The following is a 26170-nucleotide window of genomic DNA, read 5'->3' as shown; positions in this document are numbered from 1 at the left end:
CTGAGTGTGTACGAGGTCCTGAGTTTGATCTCTAGCACCAAAATAATAATAATAATAATAATAAATACTAACACTAACTTTAAAAGTTCCAGAAAATTAACACTGAAACCCCATTCAGTATTTTTGAGCATTAAAAAATAATTATGGATAGTTATGGGTTTGAGTTTAGGGACCTTAAAAAAAACAACTCATGAACTCCACTGTACCGTAAGCTGTTTTGCAAAATACAAAGTCTCAAGCTTATTAACAATTTAAGATTTCAGAGGGTTTTTGGCTGACTTTAATCCTTGGCAAGGTGGGATTTACAAAGTCAAAAAGAAATCATAACTCCTACATTTTTAATCATCCATTCTCCTGCCCAGTGATTTACCCCATAACTCCCACTAGAAAATGAACAAAGTTTTGAAGAACGAGTTATTCCGAATGTAAATCTTCAGCCAGCCTCTGTCAATCATGTTAGCCCTCTCCCCTACTTAGCTTTTCTCCACCTCCTGCCTGAAAACTACACTACTATTTAATTGCTTTGGGATCCCACATTTTATTAAAAGGCAGAAAAACATAAAGAGCTAGAACAAGGAGATAAGCCCATCGCCATAAATTGTCCCCTTAGGCAATGAAACTCCCCTCTCTAGTGTAATAAGCCGGGCACTGTGAAAAACCCCAACAAGTGCAATTCTGCAAAGTCCACCACCCCCATCACTTACAGCCAACTTTACAGTTCTCTGGGCTGCAGTGCCATAGATCAGTGCCCAGGGCAATCAGGTGCATACTTCCCAGAGCCAGTGTGAAGGGCATGGTCAGGAATCACCTTTTCTTCTACTATCACTCACCCCTAACTTATCTTCCATTTACACGGGGTCAGGAAAAGCATCAGAAAACACTAGACACAAAGTTATGAAACATTTTATAACTCGACAGTGCTCCATTATTAACCCATCTCCCAAGAAACCAAACTACTTTTCATAACCCAGTAAAACACTGTAGCTAAATGTTCACTCTTTTTTTTTTTTTCTTTGTCTTTTTTCCTTTTTATTGGTACCAGGAATCGAACTCACGACTGCCTGCTTGCAAGGCAGGCGCTTATGCCGCTGAGCTAAACCTCCAGCCCCTTAAATGTTCACTCTTACAAATTCAGGAAAAGTCACTCCTCTCCAGCTCAGAGGCTTTCCATCTGAGTTCCCATTTATCCCTTTATCATCCCATTCTGTAACATGCCCAAGCCCTTGCAACCTTCTGCCATCCGCAGTGTCCAGAACTAAGCAGAGTGTGATGTTTTAAAGTCCCTGGAAAACATCAACTGGCAATTTCTCTAGGATGCTGCCAGCCAGAAAGCAAAGGCTTCAAGTGCTTTAAAGTTGCCTACTGAAGTACATAAGAAAATGAGTTTATGGTATTATTATTCAGAAAACCAAGACAGTGATCAGAAGATGGAATGCAAGTCTGATTTTCTACATATATGCTTTATTATTTATGACAATGGGCATGTATTAGTCTATAACTTTCATTTTAAAAGAGTTAAAATATGGAAAAGAATAGTGACTGATATTTTTCAAACCAAACAATCTGAATACACAGTCACTATGTATTCAGATTTTTAAAAAGTGATTCTGTTGCACATCTAGAGGTAAGAGGCAATTTAGAAGCAGTCCTGCAGTTGTGTTAGGAATGTTGAAGTTTCTTGGTTTTAATGACTTTTTAAAATAGAAGGCAGAAATTACCTAAAACGAGATTATCTAAAATATCCAGCAGGTTCCGAAGCATTAGATACTGAGCTAATGGTAGTCGTCCCTAAGGCATAACATCATGTTTTCCTTCCTCTCAGAAGCTTGGCCCAGAGGGATGAGCCCGGGATCATCATCCTGGCACCAGGCCAGCACACCCGAGGAATCTGGCCCAAACACTTCAACACTTTCCACAGACAACTCCCCAGGGAAAGGAAAACCAAACAGAGGAAACAATAATCAATACTAGAGAGTCCCTGAGGATGTACCTTGAGTTGGTGCTCATTTAAAACAATTATAGAAGCTGTAATTGACTGCTCATTTGGGAAAAAAATTAATTTTGATGCTTATATCAGATCATATCTCAAGACAAGTTTCATACAGATCAAATATTTAAATATGTGAAAAATAAACTGTGATAAGAAAATGTAGGTAGCTGGGTGCAGCAGCACAAACCAGCAATCCCAGCTTCTAGGGAGGATCCTGAGAGGACAGACTGCACAACTTAACGAGATCCTGTCTAATAAAACAACGTGGGCATGTACTTCAGTAGTAGAGCACCCCTGGGTTCAAACTGTAAGACTGAAAAATGGATGAATGAGTGAATAAAGTTCTATGCAGTCTTGTGGCTGGGACATTGTTATTTGCTTATTCCTCCTACAAACACTACACGCCAACGCTAGCAACCTCGCCATGGAGAACCTCTCCTCCTGTGGAGTTCTTAGAGTTCAGGCAAACACTGGGAAGAAGTAAGTGAATAACAAAGACTGCATATTGAGAAGTGTTTGAAGAGGGAAAGACAAGCTTATGAGTTAGATAACACTTCAGGGAACAAGCAGTGTTACCTGAGGGGATTCTCTGCTGTGAAGTTTAGGCTGAAACCTGAAAAATGATGAATGGCAACATTTAAGCACGGATGTGCCCTTCTGTGCAGAGTAATTTTCCAAGAGCTTTGCACAAATTAATCTACTTAATCTTCCCAAACATTCTGAGACAGGTACCAGTATGACGCTGCCATTGCTTTTACAAGCGGGGAGGAGGTAAAGTGACAGCTGAAGGGCAGAGCTGAGGGGAAGCCAGGTGATCCCAAGCAGCTCACTCTGAAGTCCTGAGCCCAGGACTCTCCTAAGAATTATTAGCTACAAGAAATGCAGCTGAGCACCTGTGTGTGTGTGTACATGTGGTTATGTGTGCGCCTCTTTCAAGCAAAGGGATGGCACCTGCAGACTTCCAGGGGGCAGGAAAGAGGCCGGCCTGTCACTGGACTGAGGATGCCACGGGGTTAAACAGGGTGGAGCATGAGGGCCAAGGGGAGGGCTGAGAGCAGGCACAGCCAGACCAAGCTGCCATCCCAGCCATGGTGGGTGCCTGCCAGGCTCGGGCGGGGTTGGAGTGGATGTGACCACGCCTGAAAGCGATTTCTCTCCTGCGTGAAAGCAGAGCAGGGTGCAGACACCACCACAGTCCTTCCTTCCTAGTCTCCATGGAAATTATAGAAATCTGACAACCTAAAATTAAGTACTTACAAATATTCAAAATATATGATTCATGCTCACAACTCCCTAACATTTTTATAATAAAAACAATTTAAAGGGAATTTAAAAAGTAAAAACACTCTTAAAAATAACAAAAATAAATGTCCCACTAGAGAAATGAATAAAAGGTATGAATAGAAAATGTATAAACGAAGCAATACAAATGATAAAATTTTCATCTGTTCATAGAACTAGGTAAATATTTTGGCTTTTAAAATAAAAAAAAAATTCTAGTATCTAATGTTAAGAAAGGCACGGGAAAAGACCTCTTGCATATGACTTGATGGATTATAAACAGGTCCCATCTTGTAGGTAATGTACATTAAAACTTCTTTCCTATTATAAGGAAAACACTTAGGAGTAGTCTCAAAAACACAGAAAGATATGCATTAACATGCAAGCCCAAAGAGATTTTTGGTAAGTGCTCTGTGTTCCTGAAGTAAAATCTTTAACCATCTTTAATAGTTTAGTAGTTTAATAGTTGCAGACCAGGGCTGGGGATTTAGCTCAGCAGCATAAGTGCCTGCCTGGCAAGCGTGAGGTCAGGAGTTCAACTTCTGGTACAAAAAAAAAAAAAAAATTACAGATCAGCAACTATTGATGTGAAGAGGTATTTATACTTTGTTAACTGAAAAAAGCCAACTGCATTTTTGCTTTTTAAAATATCTTATTTAGGCACAGATACAAAACTCTCCTTAAGGGTGATTTGAAAGTGGCAGGATTATACACTTCAAGGACCTTGCAAACCTACATAAAATGATGAGGTAGAGAAAAGGAAAAGCATTTTGTTAGGTGTGCATCACTGGTATAGGCTTTAGTAGCTGGTTCAAGTGGATGGGCTTACTGACTACGCAGGGAGGGCCAAGTCATTTAATTTCTTACCCACAAATGGAGATGAACATATCAACCTCACCGAGTTGTAAGAATTAATAAACCAGCACAAATTAAATGCTTGGGGCAGAATCTGGCCCAGCTGAAGCCCAGCTCTGCCGCTGACCATTTTCTTAACCTTAAGTGAGCAAGGAACTTAATCTTCCAAGCCAATTTCCCCCTCTAAAACCAGATTAATAATATCTATTCCACCACTCTCACAGGTGTGTGATGAGCATCAAGCGCGATGTGCGTGGGAAAGCCATAAAGCCCGTGATGTTCTTGTTATCCCCATCATTATTTCCTCTTCATCAGTCTTGACCCCTGTATCAACCAGAGCAGGGAAGGTTATTTGTGATCATCAGGTTGGTCAGTGTTAACACTAACACTACTACTACGCCAGCATCTTACTTTCTATGGTGAATTACTTACAGGAGTAATCATATTTCATTAAAAGAAAGTGTAACCTCTGGTTTTTCTCACTGTAAGCTGTTGATTTCTGAAAGACCAACAATTATTCAGCAGTACCAAGAACCACGCACCATTCTGTTGTACTTTACAAGAGGTTTTACTGTTAAACATTTCCATTTTGTTGATGAGGAAAATCAGGCAGTGCAGCACAGCCATGATTTGAACCCAGCCATCCCTATCCAACTCCATGTCTTACACACTTATGCCACCGTTCCTTCACTGACAAAGTGGGCTCTATACAAAGAGAGAAAAGACAGGAACTCATGAATATTAGAGGCACAAGAAAGTAGAAGCCCTACCAATAATCCTTGGAATCTTCTAAAAACAAACACCATATTCAAATGGCCGACAGTCAGCAGGCGCTGGTATAGACTGCGGCTGAGAGTACACACTGGCACAATCTTTTGAGAAAGCAATTAGTGGAGAGTGTTAAAACTTGAGGACTACATTCCAAGTGACCCATTAATGCTGCTTGTGGAAGCAGTAAGTCCTAAGGAATCATGAATGTCTGTGAAGAGTGCTCATGCAATGCTATTTTTAACATCAAAAGAGTAATAAGGTGTAAATACAACAAAAAGAGGTAAGATGGACCAGTGGTCCACAGCCATTTTTGTTTTGTGGAAGATATTTTTCCATGAGTGGGGGGTAGGGTGATGATTTTGAGGGTCTTTTCCCTTTTCAATACAGTTCTCCAGTGACATCTCATTTTTGCTCATTTGGTCTTAGGTGAGGATATCGGCTCATCAAAATGAACTCAGACGACAAGTGACCAGGGCAGGAAAGAGCCAAGATGGAAGTGGTAAATAAAACAATGGGTGGGCCATATGAGGACTAAAAGAAGCGTCAGCTTTGGACTTAAAAGTTGCTACCAGATACAGCCTTACTGTCACTTGCCACTCACGGATAGGATTTTGTTATGAGTCCACAAATAATTAATTACTAAAGCTACGGTGCAGTCAAACCTCTCTGGTGATGCTATCTGTACCTGCAGCTGTTCCCCAGCTAGCCATCACCTTCTCAGCTCCAGCTCACATCATCAGGCACTAGATTCTCTGGAACATGTAACTCTAGATCCCTCACATGTGCAGTTTACAGTAGGGTTTGTGTGCTCATGAGCGTCTAATGCCACCACTGGCCTGACATGAGGCAGAGCTCAGATGGTAATGTGAGCAATGGGGAAAGCTGTAAAGACAGATGAAGCTTAGCTCATTCATCCACCGCTTATCTCTTGCTGTGTACCCCAGTTTCTAACAGCCCATAGACCAATACTGGTCTGTGGCTCAGTGGTGGGGGAACCCTGGGGCAGAGAAACCATTTCTAATCGACATAAAATGATGATGCAGGGCTGGGGATTTAGCTCAGCGGCATAAGTACCTGCCTTGCAAGCAGGCGGTCGTGAGTTTGATCCCCAGTACTGATAAAAAAAAATGATGCAGAGAAAAAGAATAAGCATTTTGTTAAGTGTACATCACTAGTATAGACTTTAGTATCTGGTTCAAGTTAATGAGCTTTACTATCTACGTAAGCATGGCCAAGTCATTTAATTTCTTACACACAAAAGGAGATGAACATATCAACCTCACAGAGTCGTGAGAATAAATTAGCGTATTTCCAGAGTCTGACACAGGTGAAGCCTATGATAAATGTTACATATTTGGAAAAATCTTATAAATGAACACAAACACTACAAAGACCAGAAAATGCTATGGAATTTTAAAAGTCTCTTAAGTGGAATAACAAGTTTTTTCCTTTTAAATTCTCTGTTGCTTAGATTTTCATTACTCAAATCCAGCAATATATGAATATTTAAACACCTCCATTTTTTAAAAGAAGACTTAATAATAGTATTTTTGACCTACTAAGATTTTCTAGTATGCATACTGTGTTTAGGGAAATGGAGTATTCTTACTGATTTAATCTGAAGAGTAATATATTTCACTTTTATTCTGCACAGTCAAACAGGCTGCTCATATTTCATCCTATAAAAGTCTTTTTCTGCACTCTTGTACATTTTCCAGATTAAGTTCACTCTGAAAGGATTATTAGAACATAAAGGTTAGGGGAAGAGAATAGATTGATGCCTCTCAAAAGCAAAGTAAAAGGACAGAAACATGACAACTTCATGATAGCTATAAGATAAAAGGTACATTTCACTTTAATTATATAAAGCCAGATGTTACTGCAATAAATATTTCAACTCTGTGGACAATTTCTTATAGTGTGGGTAAGATGGAAGCAATTCAATTGTTTTGTTCAGCAGTTCATCCAGTCTGGTGACAATCATTCTGAAAGAAAAAAGAATCTCGCTGAGGGAAATGTGATGGAACAATACTCCTTTCCAGGCTTGAGACCCACGGGAGAGAGGAATCAGTTATGAGAGACAGCTATGCATTTCAGAAATCAAAGTGTAGCTGTGCCACTTTCCTGTCGGGGTGACAAGGTCGAGCTCGAACAAAAAGAACTGAGGATACTGCAAACACCAGTCACCGTTATCTCAGAGAAAAGAGCTGCCCCTCCACTACCCTTCACTTTCAGCCCTAAACTTCTCTCCTCATCTGTTTTTGCTAATATATACCTCCATCGACTCGTGTATACCACCCAAATTTTTCATTTTGTTATCTTCAGACTCAGACTCAGGCCACTCCATCATAAGCACTGTGAGTGGAAATTCCTGGGATTAATAAAACCTTGAAGCTGTTTTTAAGACATCCTTCTCCATCACTGCCCACCACACCCTTTCCATGAACGTCCTGCTCCTTTCTCACTCTGGCACTGCCTCTTTTACCGCAACTCTTGGCTATACCCCACCTAGTTACACTTTCTCATTCTCCAGCTGGCCTCTTGCTGCAGAGCCACTGCTTTCATTCTAGAACCTGTGGTACTGGGACTCCGTTTTCTTGACTGTACAATGAACAACTAATCGCAGTTTCTCCATCCTCTTTGGGCTCTGAAGTTAGACACCCTAGACATAAATCCTCCCCCAGCCATTCTCAAAACTCACTCTCATTATGTTAGAAAGTAGGGATCATCTTGATCCCTAAGGCTGTTGCAGAATAAAAATGATGAAGTTTGGTATGGTCCTGCATGCCTAGATTTCCTGCAGCCTGGGAAACTGGAAGCAGGAAGATTGCAACTTCAAGCCCAGCCCAGGCAATTTAGTGACATTCTGTCTCAAAGTTAAAATTTAAAAAATGAGTTGGAAATGTGGCTCAGTGTGAAGGCTCTAGTCAATCCCCACAGCCAAAACCAAAATCAATGAGATCTTGTGTCTTACAGATCACACTACATTTGCCATTTCTATTCCTCCTTACAGAACACTATCAAGTCTATAAAGTTCTCTGGTTTTGTATTTCTAAACCCAGCATCTACTTCCATCCATACCCTTGGGATAGTTGTTTCTTGTATTAAATATAAAATCCTCTGCAAACTTTCAGTTCTTTCATGATCCAGCACTTTTGGAAGAAATACTGTGTCATTTAATAGTCTTCTGCACCTTCATTATTAATGACTGCCTTGTAATTCATTTAATATATCTCTTTGAAGCACCAAAGTCACTTCCAATGTTTAATATAAATAATGCTGAGATGGAGCTCTTCTATCTATTATTAAGTATTTGCCTGGGATAAAGTTACAGGCTAACAGTATGGGAAATATAAGGTATTTAATTTGCTTTGCAGAATGTATGACCAACGAGCAGAAGACAAAATCCACTCTTCTACAACCCCTCTGAGCTGGGGAGTATCATTTATTTTTTTAATATTGTATTCTATGAAAAAAATTTTAAAATTAACATGTTTGAGATTGAGCACCAGCTTTTTAAATACTTCTTGTTCATATCTGTTTTTCTACTAGTGTATAAATCTTACTGATTTGTAATACCTTATTATATCAACACAGTTAGCTCAGTACCCTGATAATGGGGGAAAAGCTGTGTATTAGTCGGGAACTTTTGGTTCTAAAGGACAAAACAAATTTGACCCTGTTCCAGAAAGGATCCTTATCATATGAATACTGAGGTATCCTTCTGTAAGGACAGTAGTACAGTATATTATGTATTTATCATATTACTGCAAACAGTTTTCCCAGCTTATTTTTATCTCCAAAATGGGAACATCACAATTTCATTGGTTCACTTTGAAGACTGAAGAAAATATAGGTAAGTCATGAGTAGATAGTCACATACACACATACATACATACATGCAAACATCACTGCTACACAGTAAGCAATAAGGTACCATATTCTTTTAGTCCGTGTGATAAGCCTATTAAGCAGGTATTATCATTCCTCTTTTACAGACAAACTGTAATAGGAATCCAATAGTAAAATGATAATTAGTTTTTTATTTTTAAAAAATAAGCTGTATTGGGCTCAGGATTTAGCTTAGTGGCACAAGCACCTGCCTTGCAAGTGTGTGGTCGTGAGTTTGATCCCTGGTACTGATAAAAAAAAAAAAAAAGACAAAAAAATAAATGAGCTCCATGTTGACCTTAAAAAGCTTTATTCCCTTGGGGCCAGGGATTTAGCTCAGTGGCTTAAGCACCTGCCAGGCAAGTGCAAGGTCATGAGTTCGATCCTCAGGTGTGTTTTACATTCTTTCTTAGACACGCTTCCAAAGACTACTCCAGTTTCTCCACTGCACCAAACAAGTTACTATCTTCTACACCATACATTCTTTTAAGTAAATTCTCTTTTCCTTCTTCTGTGATACATACTTTATTATCAACCACTCTGATGATAAGGTAAATATTTTTGGCTAGAACCACAGCTACTTTATCAAACACTGTAAACTCAACCCAATGCCTTACTTTCTTTCAAATACCCTTGAAGGTACTTCAGCTGCTTATACATTAGGACCTTCCATAGTAACAACACATACCTGAGACCACGCTTTTGTCACAGGAAAAACACTGCACTCTATAAATATTTCATGTATAACCTGTACTGAAACTCTAGATGAAAAAGTATTCACAGGACCTCTCTAATATGCTAGTTGCCCAGGGTATTTTGATGAATGCGTATAGGCTTTGCCATCTCTTATATGGATCCCTTTTAAGTACTCCTAATTAGCTTCCCCCCACAGTTTTTTTTATTTTTATTTTTTTAACATATCAGCTGTGCGGCAGCAAGACAGCGTCTGAACCAATGGCAAGAGAAAGACAGCTGATACTTGTTGGGAGCTCACAGTACTCTTGTCACTGCAGATTCTGAGGGCAAAAAGTGCCAGTGTGTGTGAGCTTAGGAGATGAGTTTCTATGAAAAAATATTAATAGCACTAAATTAATCATTGCCAGAAACATGAAATATATGTATTTTACTGATTCACTGAAGATTTATACACAATGGTTAGGAATGTGAAGGCTTCCCTGGAGGAATAAACAGGTTTCCAAACCGGCTTTGGAAAACCATTAAAATGTCTCACACCCTGCCAGTCTGGAGCAGGTACAAACCCCCTGCAAATCACAGGGTATGAGGAGATGTTGCTGACGCCTCAGTTGGCAGCCACCAAGGGAGATGACAGCCAGATGATCACAGAGAAGCAGAGCCCACCACATGCCAGGCCGCAGCAGCACCAGGACAGGCCCTGACTCTGGGCAGTAGGCTTTCTAATACAGTCCGCCTTTCTATCCGAACTTTCCTCACTCCTGAGAGAAGCAGCTGCTGCTGTTTCTGCTTCAGGCTAGTTTTGGTAGGGTTTTCTTGGGGAAAAAAGGTTGGAGTAGAAAGCAGTATCCCCCGAGACTAGGAGACTCTTGGAAGACAGTGGGGGACTCAGGCAGTAGAGGCCGTATCTGCTGTCCGTGTGCAGGGGTCCTAAGAGAAAGGCTGGCTGCTGGGCCTGGACTCCGAGTATGACGAGGCAGTATCACCCTCTCAGCCTACAGGTGCCCCAGAGAGGACAGGAATCAGTGGCTTCAGATAACAGCACATGCCATAAGGTCTGCAGCCTGATCTGCAGCCTGACCACAACCCCCAGAGTGTGGAATGAATGGGAAAGCAGCTGAAAAACCATCAAGGTGAACATTTCTACTACATTGGAAAAGCTCAAAGTCAAAGTTAAATCAATTGAGAAAACTTCAATAGTTCCCAGATTCCTGGTTTGTGGACTAAGATTTATTCCTAATTTAAATAGGCACCTAAGTAAGTAACAAATGAGGGAACCAGGGTTAATACTTTATAACCTATGTTTTTCTTACTTCAAAGGGATTGGCTGTTGTCAGTGGATAGAAGGGCTTAGAATTTAGAATACAGGCTTTCAAGCCAGAGATTAAGCAGAAGGCTTTTGCACCACGTTAGCATTTTGCCAAGATCATCCAATCTCAAGCATCATTACTGCTGTGGAAGGGGTTTGCCTGACAAAGACTTAGGTCACTGGACGCAGCAGGTGCCACAGCCAGGGCCTCACTGCACACGCTCACTATGGAATTAACCGAAGTCCACGACTCCCTTTCACTCACTGTGTGGCTTGCGGTTTTTTAGGTCTAAATCTAGGTTTACTCCCTCAGAGTACAGGGTGATGAATAAACCCGCAGCAATATGCTAATAGCTGGCCCTGAATCAAGGCCGGCAGCTTCCTGACCCTGTTGGTTTCAAGCAAGGAGCCTAAAGAGATGTCTTTCTATAGTCTGTTGGCCGTTTCAGAATTTGGGCAGTGAAATGGTCAATTCATTAGAAAGAAACAGCTTGAAGTAACCCCTCCGTCCCCCGTGAGCGGCTGTGATCATAGCAGGCTCTGGTGGCCTAGGATGGGAGCTACAGGTGTTTACTGGGATCCACACCATGCTGGGACCTGGAGTGCTGGGAAACCAAGCAAACTCCCACCCCTACCCCGTAGCTGTGAGCCTACCGGCACATGGGCTAAGAATCAAACATCACACCACCACCACCACCCATTCAGCAAGTGGGAGCCAGTGATGTGGACATCCCTTGAGAGGCTGACCATAGGCAATTAACAAATACGGGATTTCCTTCTACCATCTCTTTGAAGGTAAATACTTTTATCCCTTTTTTGCTTTATTCTAATTAATGGTGTTACTTTAGCCTGTATTGTTTTGTTGAATGTCATATACATGAAAGTATGGACAGCTATTTTGAAGAGAACAAGAGACTCTACCACAGCCATTAGTGACTTCCCTATTGTCTGATTTTGAAGACCTAAAATGTCTTCCTCATTCTGTTCGGATCAGTTTTATACAGTTTTGTATGAATTCTCTGTATGCGAAGACATGGACAACTATTTGGAAGAAAAAAAGAGACAATATGATAGTGAAGATTTCAGGTCATCTAGCTTTGAAACTTATATCTCCTACATTGCTTTCTTATGTCCTATTTTGTTGTTTAATTTTACCCCCTTTAAAATAAAAATTTTAAAAAATATGCTAATGGTACATGTAGAATGCTTTTGTCCCTTCTATGTGAGCTATTCCGCTCCTTGGGATCTTATAGGGCCATGGTCCAAGGTTAACCCCCCTCCATATATCACCTCCCAACCAACGCTTATCCTTCCCATCCAGAGACCACCAAAGAAATCAAGAACCTCAGACCCAGGTTGAGCAAGATGATTCCCGCCTAAGGCTTTGAACTTGGGCCTGGGATCTACTCAGGAGACCGCAGATGGAGGAGGACCTAGGACGGGTACCATTGGACAGCACAACAGACAGCTAGTCATGATGAGAGGGGAAATGAGACAAGCAGGGACCACACACGGAATTCTTCAGCTCCATGGTGCTTTTTCTACTCTTTGATTGCCAGGTTTTCTGTTAAGTACCCTGAGTTCTTGAAGTATTTCAGTATTCCTGAGCATGTTTTGTTCCAGAGGGTCCCAGCTGAACACCAGCTTTTTCCTGTTGTCACGTTATCAAGCTAATAACCGGAGGCCCTGAAGCACAGAGAAGGAGATGCACGGTGGGGAGGATGCCGGGAGGGTGCTGCATGGAAGGGTACCTGTCTGCAGCTGGGGATACCTGGCCCGTGCCTGCACACCTTGCCTTTCCAGACTCAGCGTGCTTCTCCTGTCAAAGGGCCTCATCTAATCCCAGGTTTTGTGGCTTGCATGCTGAACACTCTTCAGCTTACATTTTTATGTATGTATGTTCAAACCTGCGTCAGGTCAATCTTATTTTCTGCTGTGCACATTTTAACATTAAAATTCTTAAAAGAGTTATGAGGTAATACAGAATCTCAAAAAAATAATAGGAAATCACTAGTTAATAGATTACATATTGTCATCTTAGAAATAGTTGTTCAAGTTACAAAATTAAAGCATACAAAACGGACATTCAAACAGTGAGACTGCAAACAGTTCTGTTCAATGATCCAACAAAATTCAGTGAGATTCTGTATTACTTGTACCCTTCTTCTGTTTTTTTTCTTTTTCTCCTTAAATAAAATTTAAAAAAAAAAGTTATGAGGATGCTCTCCACTCCAACCCTTTTCTTTTTATGGATCTGTCATCTTAGAGAAGGAATTTTTCTGAGATTAGGCCTCCATTGCAAATAAAAGTTAAATATTATACCCAGGTGGGAGAAAATGGTTGTCTCATATAGTATTAGTTTTCTTAAAGAAATGCTCATGGCTGTAACAATTTCTCCCATAACATTAAGTAGTTTAGAAGATGTTTTACGTGTCAGATGCTGCCTTCTCTTTTAGCATACTGTTCACTGCTTTAACTGAAACAATTTGTAATGTTTAAGACCATGACCCTAGATCCTCTCATCAGCTAACCAAAATAGGAAAAACCTAAGAGGTTTTTTCTTTAAGGTAAACCCTGCAAATATAAACACTCTTAAAATCCAGAATAATCTGAGTTTTATTCTCCCTCTTGAAAAAATTAAGTCAATTTTCACTACGTGTATAAAGACAAAGCCAAAGTAGGTTTCAATTTCGAACATGTACGCACTTAAAGAATTTTTAATAAAACATCTAAAGTCTCTTCCCTGTTGAGAAAAGGGCAGTACTGCTATTGACAACCATACAAATGTTGGGGGGAAAAAAATGAGATTTTTCTGGAGCATGTCAGTCAATTGGTTCAGGCAGTAAAGTATGCCAAGGAAATGTTCTCTTGAATCTCATTAATTATCAGAGCTCAAACTCTGGCATTTGGCAAAGCCCGCTGGCACCCTGCCCACTCACCAACCTTAGGCTCCTTAAGCTTATGGATGTTACAGGTGCAGAACTTCAGTGACCTTTCCTAAAAGAGGAGTGGGCCTGAGGTGGCCTTTTAAGCCTTTCCAGCCAGAGAACAAAAGCTACGTGATGTGATAGATGTACCAGTGATTTCTACAGGAAAAGATGCCTTCCACAGAGAGACAAAGCCAGGCTGCCCTGGCACATGTCCTGCAAGGACCAAGCTGCAGTGGATGGCATAACCCATTAATCCCCTGCCAGGCTCCTCAAGCAGCTCCTAGCTTTCTGCTCTCAGCCTCTAATTAAAGTTAACTGCAATTACAAAAACAAGAAGTGCATTGTTCATCTACAGCCAACCCAATCTAATACTAAGCCTTTCCAAGTGCATATGCATCATGTAGTGTAGGAACAGTGACTTTCCAACATCAGCCAGTCTCCCGCCACAAGGGAAGAATTTCTCCATCTCTCTTCTTACTTGGGATTTTCAAAGTAAACAGCAATCAGTGGAGTGGAAGACAGTGCTGAGTTACAGGACTCTGTCCATCCTTCTACCATTTTCTTCAGAATGGAAACAAAACTATTCCTGTGGTCTCCTTGACCATGCCACACTCACCAACTTCTCTCACTGATAATGGCTTGTGTTAGTTCTGGCTTAAAGAGGGGAAAATCAAATTTTAATGTATGAAATTTAAAGACTGGTAAAGCACTGGTAAATAACTGTGTTATTCTAGGTCTACCATATTTACAGATTATCTTTTGCACTTTCACTGTAAAGATTGTCCTTTGTTGGGGCTGGGGATTTAGCTCAGTGGCATAAGCACCTGCCTTGCAAGCAGGCAGTCGTGAGTTCAATCCCTGGTACTGATAAAAAAGGAAAAAGACAAAAAAAAAAAAAAAAAAAAAAAAAAAAAAAAAAGATTGTCCTTTGTTGATATCAATAACTCTTGAAGCACATGACTAGTTTCAGCCATCATGACAGTCAGACTCTTCCACCTCTGCCAGTAAACTTTACACCAGCTTGAACATTATTCTCAAAGCATGCTAAAAGAAAAGGTGGTTTTCTTTGAAACCTAAATGTTACTGGATTGGGACATAAAAGTGTAAACAGACTGTAAAACATCAAGAAGCAAGGCCTATAGATACCTACTTGTTTTTTGGATTTTTTTTTCAGTACTAGGGATTGAACCCAGGGCCTTCAAATTAAGCTTCATGTTCAGCCTTTTTCCCCCAGTTCTTAAATTTTTGTGACAGGGTTTCACTAAGTCACTACGTTGCCCAGGCTGGGCTTGAACTCACAATCCTCCTGTCTCAGCCTTCCAGACTGCTAAGGCTACTGGTATATGCCACCATGCCCAGCTGATGTCTACCACTTGATCCATCTATATCTTATTGTAGCACAAGAACAAATTATGTTTCTGAGATCTTCTGATATAAAGAGAGGTGGAAAGACCATTCTACCAAAAATAGCTTTTGTCAGCGCGTCAGTTAAAACATGCATTAATACAAGGAATGCACTACCAAAATTTCTGCTGAAAACGTAAAGAATATAAAATACTAAAAAACATAGATACGCTAACCATTGTTTATTACAAATATAAATCAGAGTTACATTAATGGAGAGGAAATGCTGGCTATCCAGTTTCAACTTGTTTTAAACTGAAATACCTGAAAAAGAGGAGAACAGGCATTTCTGCCTGGCCACGTCTATGTGGCATGGCAGACAAGACACCCAACTGCAGGCTTCCCAGACTGTTCTGTACCAGACTCATAGCTGACCTGCAAGGGATGCTGCTTGGTGAGCTTAGGGCTGGATGTATGAGGCATGAAGCAAAAGAAAAAACTCTGAGTCCTGACCAAATACAGGTATTCTTCTGAAAGCCTGTACTATATTTTTCTCTCTAAATTAGCTACTGCCGTACCAAATGAGTTGCCATTAATTCTTGTGATAAATTAAGGAATATATCCCACTCCCTGTGTTTAAGTTCCTCCGCTTAGATTCTACACTCCAACTGCATTTCTGACATTCTTTCAAAATAGCTCAATCGGGTAAGTCTAGAAGTGGAAATTTGAGATTACACACACCTAACAACCAGGGTCATCATTCTTGCTTTTGAAATGTGTTCAGTTTTTTCAATGCTGATGATTGAACCCAGAGTCTCACAAATGCTAGGCAAGCACTGTACTATGTGGATACATACCCAACCCAATGTGGTCACTTACAAATTTTTTTTTTAATTTACAAGAGAAGCATGGTTATTTTATCACCTATTTAAAAGAAAAAAGTTATTTACCTTTTTGAATAACATGTGAGCTCGCTAAACCTTAACAAGCAACATATATCTGAGGTCATTTATGACTACATTTTTCCAGTGTAGATATTCACAATTTCACTTTAGAAGGGCTCCAACATTAGAACTGTCCATTAGCATGTGTTGCCAAAGGAACACTATGTAATTTCTCACTATCACAACCTCTAGCAATTGTCAACAACTTCTCTGCAGGCTTCTCTGAAACAGACCTAAGGGGTATCCAATATCACTGTTGCCTTGGAAACAATGCTTGTGCTTGCAGGGAAGACACAGGACACCACCTTGTCACACAAAGGATCCACAGTGGCGCTGGGCCTGGATGAGGGAGGTCTGAATTCTTCCTCTCCCTGGGGCTGGGTCACCAGGGAAATGGGGTATCCATATATGTGCAACTAGTCTCGTTTTTTAAAAGATAGCAATTTCCCAAAATGTATGAAGAGTTTTTAGAGTGGTTACAGATTTTTCTCAACTATCTCACTTGGTGCCCACTTTTTCCCATCTAGTAATGTATAGTAAGACAATAACATTCACAAAAAATACCCACACAGATTTAGGCACAAATATACTCATTGCTCCTCTACTATAATAGCCAAAAGACGGAAACTTTAATTTTATTATTATGCAGATATTGAACATGTGTATGTGGATTTACAAAGAACAAAAGCAATAGGTTTTAAGTGACTATTAAGTTCACATGAAAAGCAACCAAATTTGGTCACTCTCAAGCATGTACATACCTACCCGAAAAACTTACAAAAAGGACAGATTTTCACATACACAGTATGTACAATTACTGTAAGTTCATGAAGGCAAGTCGTTTAAAAAAGAAAAATAAAACTCTCTAGTGCTCGCTTTCCACAGTAAGCAGCATTAAACAGGGTACACGCAGACCTTATCAATGGCATTAAGAAAATTGTTTCTGCCTTTTACCATGATGAAAGATCCTCTAACAGATTAACGTTCTTGCAAGAGCAGCTTGGAGACAGGGTCGGGGTCACAGAGTGGGTGTCTAGGGAGGGTCCTGTACCTTGAACTTTTTCTATTCCAGGCAGGCTGCGCATCCAGCCAAGCCTCTGGCTGACAGTGTGCCCGCAAGGCAAGATGCTGTCTCCTAAGTGCTGTGCTAGGAAGGCAAGTCAAGCGTCAGATTCAGGGCACGCTGAGGATGTCAGCTTTTCATTATCATGAAGATACAGTGCATCTATTGATGTGAATAGATCTAAATCAACCACACAAAGATAACTGTTTTCTCAAGTGTATACGTCACACACATATGTAAATCACAGTGGGTGAAAGAAGAATTCAATAAATTCTGCAAAGTAGCAGTGTTAGACCATCCTCCAATTACATTGCACATGAAAACTATTACAGAAAAAAACAGGCATGCATAATGAACAAAGAGCCAACAGATGAAAAAATACTATTCTCCTAAAATATTACTGTTTTAGAGAACTACGAATCCAATTATCAGACTATTTTGAAAATAACAAAAGGGCTTGAGGTAAGGAAGAGTGTAGAATTAATGAAAACAGAAACCCCACAGACCAAACTTCACGGGATCTAGTAAACGCAAATCTTAACTAATTAGAATACATGAACTACATAAGCAAATAAGAAAAAAATAACTCAACCCAAATTGTTTGCAAAAAGATGACAACATGTAACTTAAGCAACAATGAATGCGTTAATCAAATGAGCCAGGAGTGGGTAGCGCATGCCTGCAATGCCAGTAATCAAAAGGATGTGAGTTCAAGGCCAGTTTGGGCTACATAGCAAGTTCAAGTCTGGCTTGAAACACAAAGTGAAACCTTGTTTCACAAACATTCAAATTAAAAGAGAGAGAGAGAGAGAGAGAGAGAGAGAGAGAGAGAGATAAATCCAAGGGCTTAAAAATGAAATCTAAGAGTTAAATTTCTTGTAATTCTAGGAGACAGAACAGTGAACATCTGAGAAATAAACCATAACAGGCTGAGGAGACATCAGGAAGAGACAGGAAGCTGTGCTTTGTGAGACAAAGTTGACACAATGAAGGGGAGACAGGGTGACCAGCAGGTTTAGGGCAGACAGGTGGAGACAATAGAGTATCAGATAGACTGAGAGATACCTCTGCGCGAGCAGCCTCCTGAAGTCTCACACAGGAGTCCTCCGGCAGCTGAGGAAACCAGCGCTGATACACCTGTCCCGCCCCAAGGCGAGGTCTGCAGGAGGCATGCAGTCACACGCAGAGCTGCGGGGAGACAGATTAGTGCCACTTTTATAAGGAATCAATCTGGCAAAGTGTATCCAGAGCTTTCCACATGGTTATAAGTTCTTAACGGTTACTTCTGACCTTATAATGTACCTACTTACACAGAGTAAGGAATTTTTAATAAATCAATCCATATACTTGTGTACAAATACAATCACTACAAAAAACTTCGATAACTTGTTAAATTATTATACAAATACTAAACATATTTATGAAGATTTTAAGATGAGGAGCTAGTTTATAAAGTTGAAAATACATATGAAGTTGAACACATATGAAATTAAAAATACATAGCTGGCAGGATACACATCAACATATGAATTTCTCACCTGCGGTCTACAGACAGTGTGTAAGGGAATGATTTTTACATCTCTCACATGTGGTGAAAAGTAAGTAAGATGCAAGTTAAAAAAGCTTACTAGCACAAGGTTAAGAGAAACTTAAGCTAATCTCACACAAGATCAATCTCTACCTCACACCTGACTAGTCTATGACCTAGTCAAATAACTGTGAACTTTTTTCTCTTTCCCCTCTGTAAGATAGCAATAATCATAGTTATGTGATACACGCACAAAAATTTAAGAGTGCAAAGCGCTAAACACTGGCTGGGGAGCTTTCCCCTAACCCCACACTAAAATGTCCATGTTGGAAGCTTCTGAGTCAGTTTGTAAAAGTTACTTCTAAATTCAATACCTTCAGACCATTTAGTTTTAAAGACCTGCAACCTGCTATGCTATAGGAACGTACATCAATGGGAAAGTCTAGCAGGACAACTCAGCTATCTCTCAAAGGCACTCCATAAATACGGAAAATGGACCGACCATCACTGCACTGAAGCTCATGAATGAAAACAGCACCACTTTTCGGAGGAAAACATTCACATGGGCACACGAATGGGTTTTCCATTTCCAGACGTGTGCTTCATTCCCATGGTACTTTCAAACTAGGATACGCTGCAAGTTTCCTTTGCTGGCTCTATTCTATGTGGAAGGGACTCAGATAAACCTTTCCTCTCTCCCTGCACACTAGGCTGAGATGCAGCGAACCTTAAGCTGTTCCTTAGGACTGACTTCCCCACTCCAGGAACTACTGGTTAAATCTTAAAACCATGAAGCTGTTACCATTTTCTCCCCAGCAGTAACTAGACAGGGAAGGCCAACGGGTAGTATGAATCTTTAAAAGAATAAATGGTCACCACTTCTCCAATTTACTTAAATATAGAAACTTTATCTGACTACATATAAGCCTTTAAGAGGACTGTAAATATGGACTACAAAGGAAAAAAGAGGAAGTCAGACTTTTCTTCTCTACCCACAGACATATTCATGTTGTGATGAGGTCAGCACCTACCCGGCCTCCCTAGGCTCCTCGTCAGTGAAGATGTCACTGTCACACGCACCTTTCAGCCTGGACAACCATGTTTGTGCCAGGCCACTCTATTTCCCAAGTGGCAATGCCAGCTGTGTGCCACAGAAGAGCCTTCCCAAGAACAGCTGAAACAGCAAAGAGCACACCTGAGTTGACCTGACTTAAGGTGCACTGAATGAACCCGACCTCAATGCCCCAGAGTTGAGGTGAAGCAGCCCAGAGAAGGAGCAGCTGGCAGGAAGGCTGTCTGCTTAACAGCCTTAGGAGGCGGAAGAGGAAAGACCCAGAGCCAGAGCTGGGTGGGAACTCAGATTATGAGGGGTCCAAAAGTAGGAATGAACAGAAAGCTGTCTACAGTGCGCCTTTTAGATAGTAGCTCATATTCAAATGAAGCCAACATTACTATTCCAGTACTGAAATTGTGTGCCTTCGATTATCAGCATAAAACAAAATCCACAACCTCAACGGAGACATGCACATGTGTATCCTTTGTAAATCAATGCTTATACCGAGGATATGTGCTCGTACTGTTTTGGTGAATGAGGATACATAATCAGAAAAATTGCAAGACTTCTATTCTGACTAGAAAGCATGTCTTCTGTTACACTGGGTGACGGGATTAGACAGGTTAGCTGACAAGCAGCAAGATAAGCACAAGGTCATGAGTTCAATTCCTGGGTCAAAAAAAAAATAAAGACCCTATTTGTGAGGACACCACAGCCTATAATGTGTTACAGATAAGACAAAAGGGGCACCTGTGATTTTTATTGAGCTCCAACAAATATTTATTAAGCATTTATGTGTACCTGTGATATCTACGTATTTTATGTCACAAAATCACCATGGAGTGAACAAAGTACTGAATTAAATTTGCTGGGCAATGGTTCCTAAACATTTCTGGACCACAGAGCAATTTGAGGTTCTTATTTTTTTAATGGAACATCTCACTAGGAAAGCATACGTAAATACAATTTGGGATTCAATTTCATTAATATGTTTCACCTAAAGCCCAAGGATAAGAAACCACTAATTCTACTTTGTATTTCCACATAAAGACATAAAACCTCAGAATCCTAAACTGAAAGAATATTTGTTTCCAAGATCCAAAGTACTTTTGAGGCTTATCCATAGGCCTATTTTTTTTTTCAATAGCATCATTTTATTAGTGGCAATGAGAGAGGTTCCATCAGAAATAAAACGAAATGTTTGTTCTCAAGCATAATAGATAGAACTGACAGACTATCACTCCAGCTACAGAGTTCTCAGTTCATGGTATATTCGCAGTTTAAGAACAAATACAATGCACAAAGAACAAAAATACAAAGATGCTGTGTTGGAGACGTAGACAACAGAATTAGCTTCCTAGAACAATAGAACCCAGTCTCGATTCCATCTTCTTTCTTACCCAAAGGAAGCACTTAATATGTAATTAGAAATCACTTGAAAATTGCAGCATCTAGCAATCAGAGACGCTTGATGATCAGTGGATCTCAGTTTCCCTGTAAGATATGAGTAGCAGTACAAGCACACATTTCCAAAGAGAAAATGCTGATCTTTTATTGTTTTATGCCAATTCAAGCTCTAGCCAACAAATACTTTCTTGTACTGATTCAATAAATCTTCACTGAATTCCAACCTATGAGGCAAACCTTAAAATGACAAAATCAAGCAAAATCAGACCTGACCTCTTCCTTGGTGAAGTTTACTAGCTCCTTCATCCACTGGAAATGTTTAAAGCCAAAAGTGCCATTACCTGATAGTGATAACTATTATGGGGTAGTGTTTTACAGATGATAAAGTACTATTCTATATATTAACTCATTTACTGCCTTAGGGGCCCAGCAGCTTAGGCAAGCAATGCAGCTGGAATCCCGTCTGGATGGTCTGGGGACATTACACCATCTCACTAGAGGTGAGCCTGCGGCTGTCAGGATAAAACACATGCAACATCATTTTAAATTTTTTTTCTTTGCAGATTTAGGTCTGTTTCCATCTTCCTAGAAGCAGATGTTACTCAGTTCTACTAGTATGAACAAATACCACTTGGTTTGGAAAAGACCACCTTTATAAGTAATAAAATAGTTAATTTGTTAAATGACCTTTGCAACTTAGTAGCACTGGGGTTGCACTCAGTCATAGGCCTCTCCTCACTGGACTTCTAGTGCTTTTTTAAAAACAAAATAAATCCAATGGAAAGGATGTCACAACAGTAGTCTTCATGACAACTGAGGCATTCCTAGGAATGAGAAGTGATTCATGTTTTCCTCACAATCACATGAGTTTAAAGTATGTGAATGCTGACCAGAAAGTCACACATGCTTCATGACAATTCTAAAACAGACCTTCTTTATCCTCTGAGGGAAATTAATGGAGGGATGTGACATCAGCTTTCGGATCACCAATTTCCTTAGAGCATACAAGTGTACAAGCATACGGTAGTGGAGTTGGTGAAGCTCTGCAGGACACGGGCAGGCCGAACAGTGAGGTAAAGTACAGTGGGGTACCTCAGTTTACAAATTAATTCCTTCCACAATTCTGGTTGTAGAATTTGTTCTAGGACTCTTGTTGCAGCTGAATTGCACCCACACGTAACTGCAACCAGAATCGTGGAAAGAATTAGGTTCGTGAACTGAAATGCCAGTGTGGTTGGTCACTGCCAGTGACATGCACCATATGGTCAAGCAGTCCTTTAGGAGTTTTAAAATAATCTGGTCTACAGAGATCTGTGAATGGAGGAATCTTCTATGTTACTTCCCTCATTACAGACTCTTAATTAGTTTGCTTCAATAGCATGACTTACATATAACATGACAGCTCTAGATGAAGTGATCACCTGGTCCTCAAACCTTCACAACAGTTGTGTGTGTTGTGCTGTGCTGTATTGTGCTGTGTTTTGTTTTTAAACAGTCCCACTTTGTAGTGCAGACTGGCCTTGAGCTCACTTGAATTGAGTTTATCCTCCAGCCTCAGCCTCCCAAGTGCTAGAATTACAGTTATGCACCACCACGCCCAGCAAATCTCAAAACATTTTTAAAGGGACCTTAGGTCAATGCCCACCATTCAACCAAAATCCTTTCTACAACATTTCCAACTGGGGGTAATCTGACCTTCTTAACACGTCCAATTCACATCACTGATAAGGCAGTTTGGCAGTAAGTTTCCAAAGCCACAAACAAACACTGACCCAGCTAGTCCACTTCTGGAAATTTGTCCTAGGGAAATAACAAGTGCATAGTGACAAATATACTTCAAAAATGGCCATTCTAGTATTCTAGTGACGTTGAAAATAATTACAACAACTATGAGTAAGAGATGGCGTTATAAATAAGAGCACATTCATAAAAGGAATGTTGTGTTGCCACTAAAACTGTTAATAATGATTATTAATATGTATTTCATCTGTGTGTTTTATGTCTATCCGAAAGTTCCAATTCTGCTCTCCAAAACTGAGAATGTATACTGCTCTCCTTCCAACAGCCTTTCAACCATTCATGGTAGGAAATGGTTTCTAGTTCATTTACCTCCCTAGCTTCCCTCTTAGAGTTGAGCTTGTTTTCAAACAAGCCTTTGGAGCAGCCAAACTAAGACAAAAAACAACAGGAGGACTATCTGCTTCGTTCTGAATACACTGCCAATAGTGCTGCTGGAGGTGGCCTGCGAGGGCGGAGGGTTGCCTGGTGTCCTAAATCACCTTAAGGGGAGCTGCTTTGGATCCAGGGCTCCCCAGTCAGCAGGAAACCTTCTCCCCACTCCAGGAAGTTGTGTGCAGCTTAGTTCTGTAATTCCTCCTATCAACTGCCACCTGCTTTTCCAGTCCTCTTCTATGCTGACTTTTGATATCCAGCTGGTCAGCTTCCCTCCCAACAGTGAGGCAGACACAGATCTTCACCAGAAGCCATCTTTCTCAAACTGAGATACCACGTCACTTGGTAATGGCCACTCATCCCATTTTACTTGAGAGAATTTTAAATATTTTTGTACTATGACACAAATAGGTAAGTTTTTAAAAATTTTTAAAAGTAGATTCACTTAATGTGAAAACAGCATTTCAATGAACTTTAGCTCCTGACTCTGCTTCTAGTTTCACTAAACCCTGCATACAATCTATCACTGCTCTTTTGTGCCTCTGTACCCTCTGAAAATAAATTAATAAAAAAATTAAACCTTCTTCCCTCAATGGAAAAACAATCACAGTGGCACCAGCAAGGTGAGAAGGGCACAAGCCAAATGCAACTCACCCTGCAACACGGCCATGGATAATAATCAAACCCATATTTTTTTAACTTATCTATAATAAAATCCTAAAGAGCTTAATCAAACACCTGTGTTTTTGTTTGCTTTTGCGGTGCCTTTGCACTGAGTTACACCTCAGCCACCACCTCTCCCCGTTTTGGAGACGGAGTTTTGCTAAGTTACCCAGCTGGACTGGAACATGCAATCCCCCTGCCTCAGTCTCCTAGAATTCTAGGATCAAGGCATGCAGCACCAGCCTGGCCCCTAGTTTTATTCTGAGGCAGTATTTCCTGATAATGGTATTATCCAAATTCTCTTCAACAAGTTTAAAATTTAATAAGCAAATGAGGCTGGTTAGGAACAGCTTGCTCTTGGCAAACTTAAGGAGACTTAAACATGCCTCTCCCTTAAGCGGGCAGAAAACATTCTTTCCTCCGTTTAGTTCCTCCATGGACTGTTTCACACCAATTCCCTGCAAAGTACTGAAGGGGTCAGGGCAGTTGTGTAAAAGGTACTGGAGCCTGTAAGAGAAAAGGAGGAGCAAGAAGCTTATTTGCTAGGAGGAAAAAAGAGAACACAAGACAAGTATCTACTGTGCCTAGCAAAGTCGCAGAAACAAGGAAGCTCCAGCATGCAGAAAAGAAATCTGCTTCCCAGGAGGAAGCAAGTATGAAGACAACACCAGGGCATGCAGTGGAAAGCACAATGTAATTAATCTGGAAAAACTAAAATCTTGCTGGGGAAACACCGTTGAGCTTCCTGGGTCACATCTGGGTGAGGAGGGGACGTACTGTATTTCAGTAACTTAAAATGTTTTTAATTTCTGAAAAGTACGGGTTTTTTAAATCTTCTCTCCTGTCCTCTAAGATTATCAACAGAAGTTTACGAATCAGAAACTAACATTCCCTTATAATTCTGACCATATTTTTTTACGTTTGCAAAGTATTTCAGTTACCTGTGTAGACTCTTCAGTGAGAAATGCTGGATATGGGCTGGAACACTGACTCAGTTCCAGAATCTGTGCACGTGCTCCCCTTCCCTAGCCTAGCCACTCACATCTTTTACCTACATTTGTTTTGATCCAATTTTCAATATTTTACCAGTATTTTTAATTAAAAATCATCATTCTTAGGCTGAGGGTGCAGTGCAGTAGTAAAATACTTAGTCTGTGAGGGGGCCTGGGTTTGAGTGTCAGCACTAAGGACAGGGAAAGAGAGAAAAGGGGGAGGAGGAGAGAGAGAGAGAAAGGGACAGAGGGAAGGAAAGAAAAGGAGAAAATACTTGTTTCTAAGATTTTAAAAATGGAGAAAATCACCCAAGGGAAAGACAATGTTGATCACATTATCAAAAACTCAAGGGCAAAGAAAAATTAAATGCATACCAACTGCAAAAATATTTGTAAGAAATTCTAGATGGTTACTGCTTCTATTTTTGAGGTTACAACAAATTTGTAAGACCCTAGAAACAAACTAGACAATTCACAAGAAGATAACAGATCTTTGGGGGAAATATTTGATAGCTACCACTTAAGTTCTCCCTCATAAAAGCTACTTAAAAATACAGATCATATTAGTCAATTAAAAATACACAAATGAAAAAATACAGATCCTCATTATTGCTCAGGTCCATGTTTGCAAATTCATCTATTCACCCAAATGTATTTGTAATCCTAAAGTCCAAATATTTGGCTCACTCTATGTACATACAATTCCTTCCTGAAGTCAAGGTCATACCAGCTCTCCTACACCAAAGTCCTTTTGAGCAGCCTTTCTTTATGCTGTTGGGAGTTTGGTTTTGTTTGCATCCTGGTGCCTTTTGATGGTGATTTGGCGTTTAAAAGACCTCTAAGAAACTAGTGTAAATGGAGTCCCATTTCCAAGTTCAAAAGGGCCAAGATATACTTTAGGGAGAAAAAGTGTATATTAAATAAGCTCCACTAGGCATCAGTTATCGTGCTGACAATGAGCTTCATCCTAAAGAAATCAACAATACACACCAAACAAGGCATCTCTAAACAAAAATACATAAAATCACATACTGATCACATGATAAAAATGTTACACGACCAGAGTCTCACAAGAATCCCACAGAGTATTATTCCCCTAGAGGCTGTGGCTCTGTATTCCCTAATGTGATGTTCACAGTGAAACTACAGAACATCACTACCACAGATAACTCCTTATTAGGGGTGTTAGGGTGAGGTTCCTTTGGACTGTTTTGTATTTCCTACATCTTCTTAACTCTGGGTCTCCTATGAACATTACAGAATAGCTCCAAGTCCTATGTTTA

General features: G+C 40.2%; 1 protein-coding gene and 1 non-coding gene across 4 annotated transcripts in view; one reads left to right on the top strand and one right to left on the bottom strand.

The window, feature by feature from the left end:
* The window catches only part of Kank1 (KN motif and ankyrin repeat domains 1), a 180767-nt gene that overhangs the window by 113602 nt on the left and 40995 nt on the right, over positions 1 to 26170 (bottom strand). For 2 of the 3 annotated variants that reach the window (XM_063250301.1, XM_063250304.1), the window contains exon 2: positions 18137 to 18259. The gene's annotated coding sequence lies outside the window, so the exon portion shown is untranslated. Of the gene's footprint in view, positions 1 to 18136; positions 18260 to 19630; positions 19760 to 26170 lie in introns of those variants that run through there. The other variant, XM_013155071.3, reaches the window with a different exon arrangement.
* On the top strand, positions 11145 to 11282 carry LOC111757524 (small nucleolar RNA SNORA2/SNORA34 family). The gene has a single exon (XR_002791851.1). It is a non-coding gene; the product is annotated as a small nucleolar RNA SNORA2/SNORA34 family (small nucleolar RNA).

Source organism: Cavia porcellus, unplaced genomic scaffold, assembly GCF_034190915.1.
Source record: "Cavia porcellus strain 051 isolate PalLab524CR breed Dunkin Hartley unplaced genomic scaffold, mCavPor4.1 scaffold_1, whole genome shotgun sequence".
In the NCBI taxonomy this organism is placed as follows: domain Eukaryota; kingdom Metazoa; phylum Chordata; class Mammalia; order Rodentia; family Caviidae; genus Cavia; species Cavia porcellus.
Note: the sequence above shows the minus strand (reverse complement) of the source record. Positions and strands in the feature narration are given on the sequence as shown.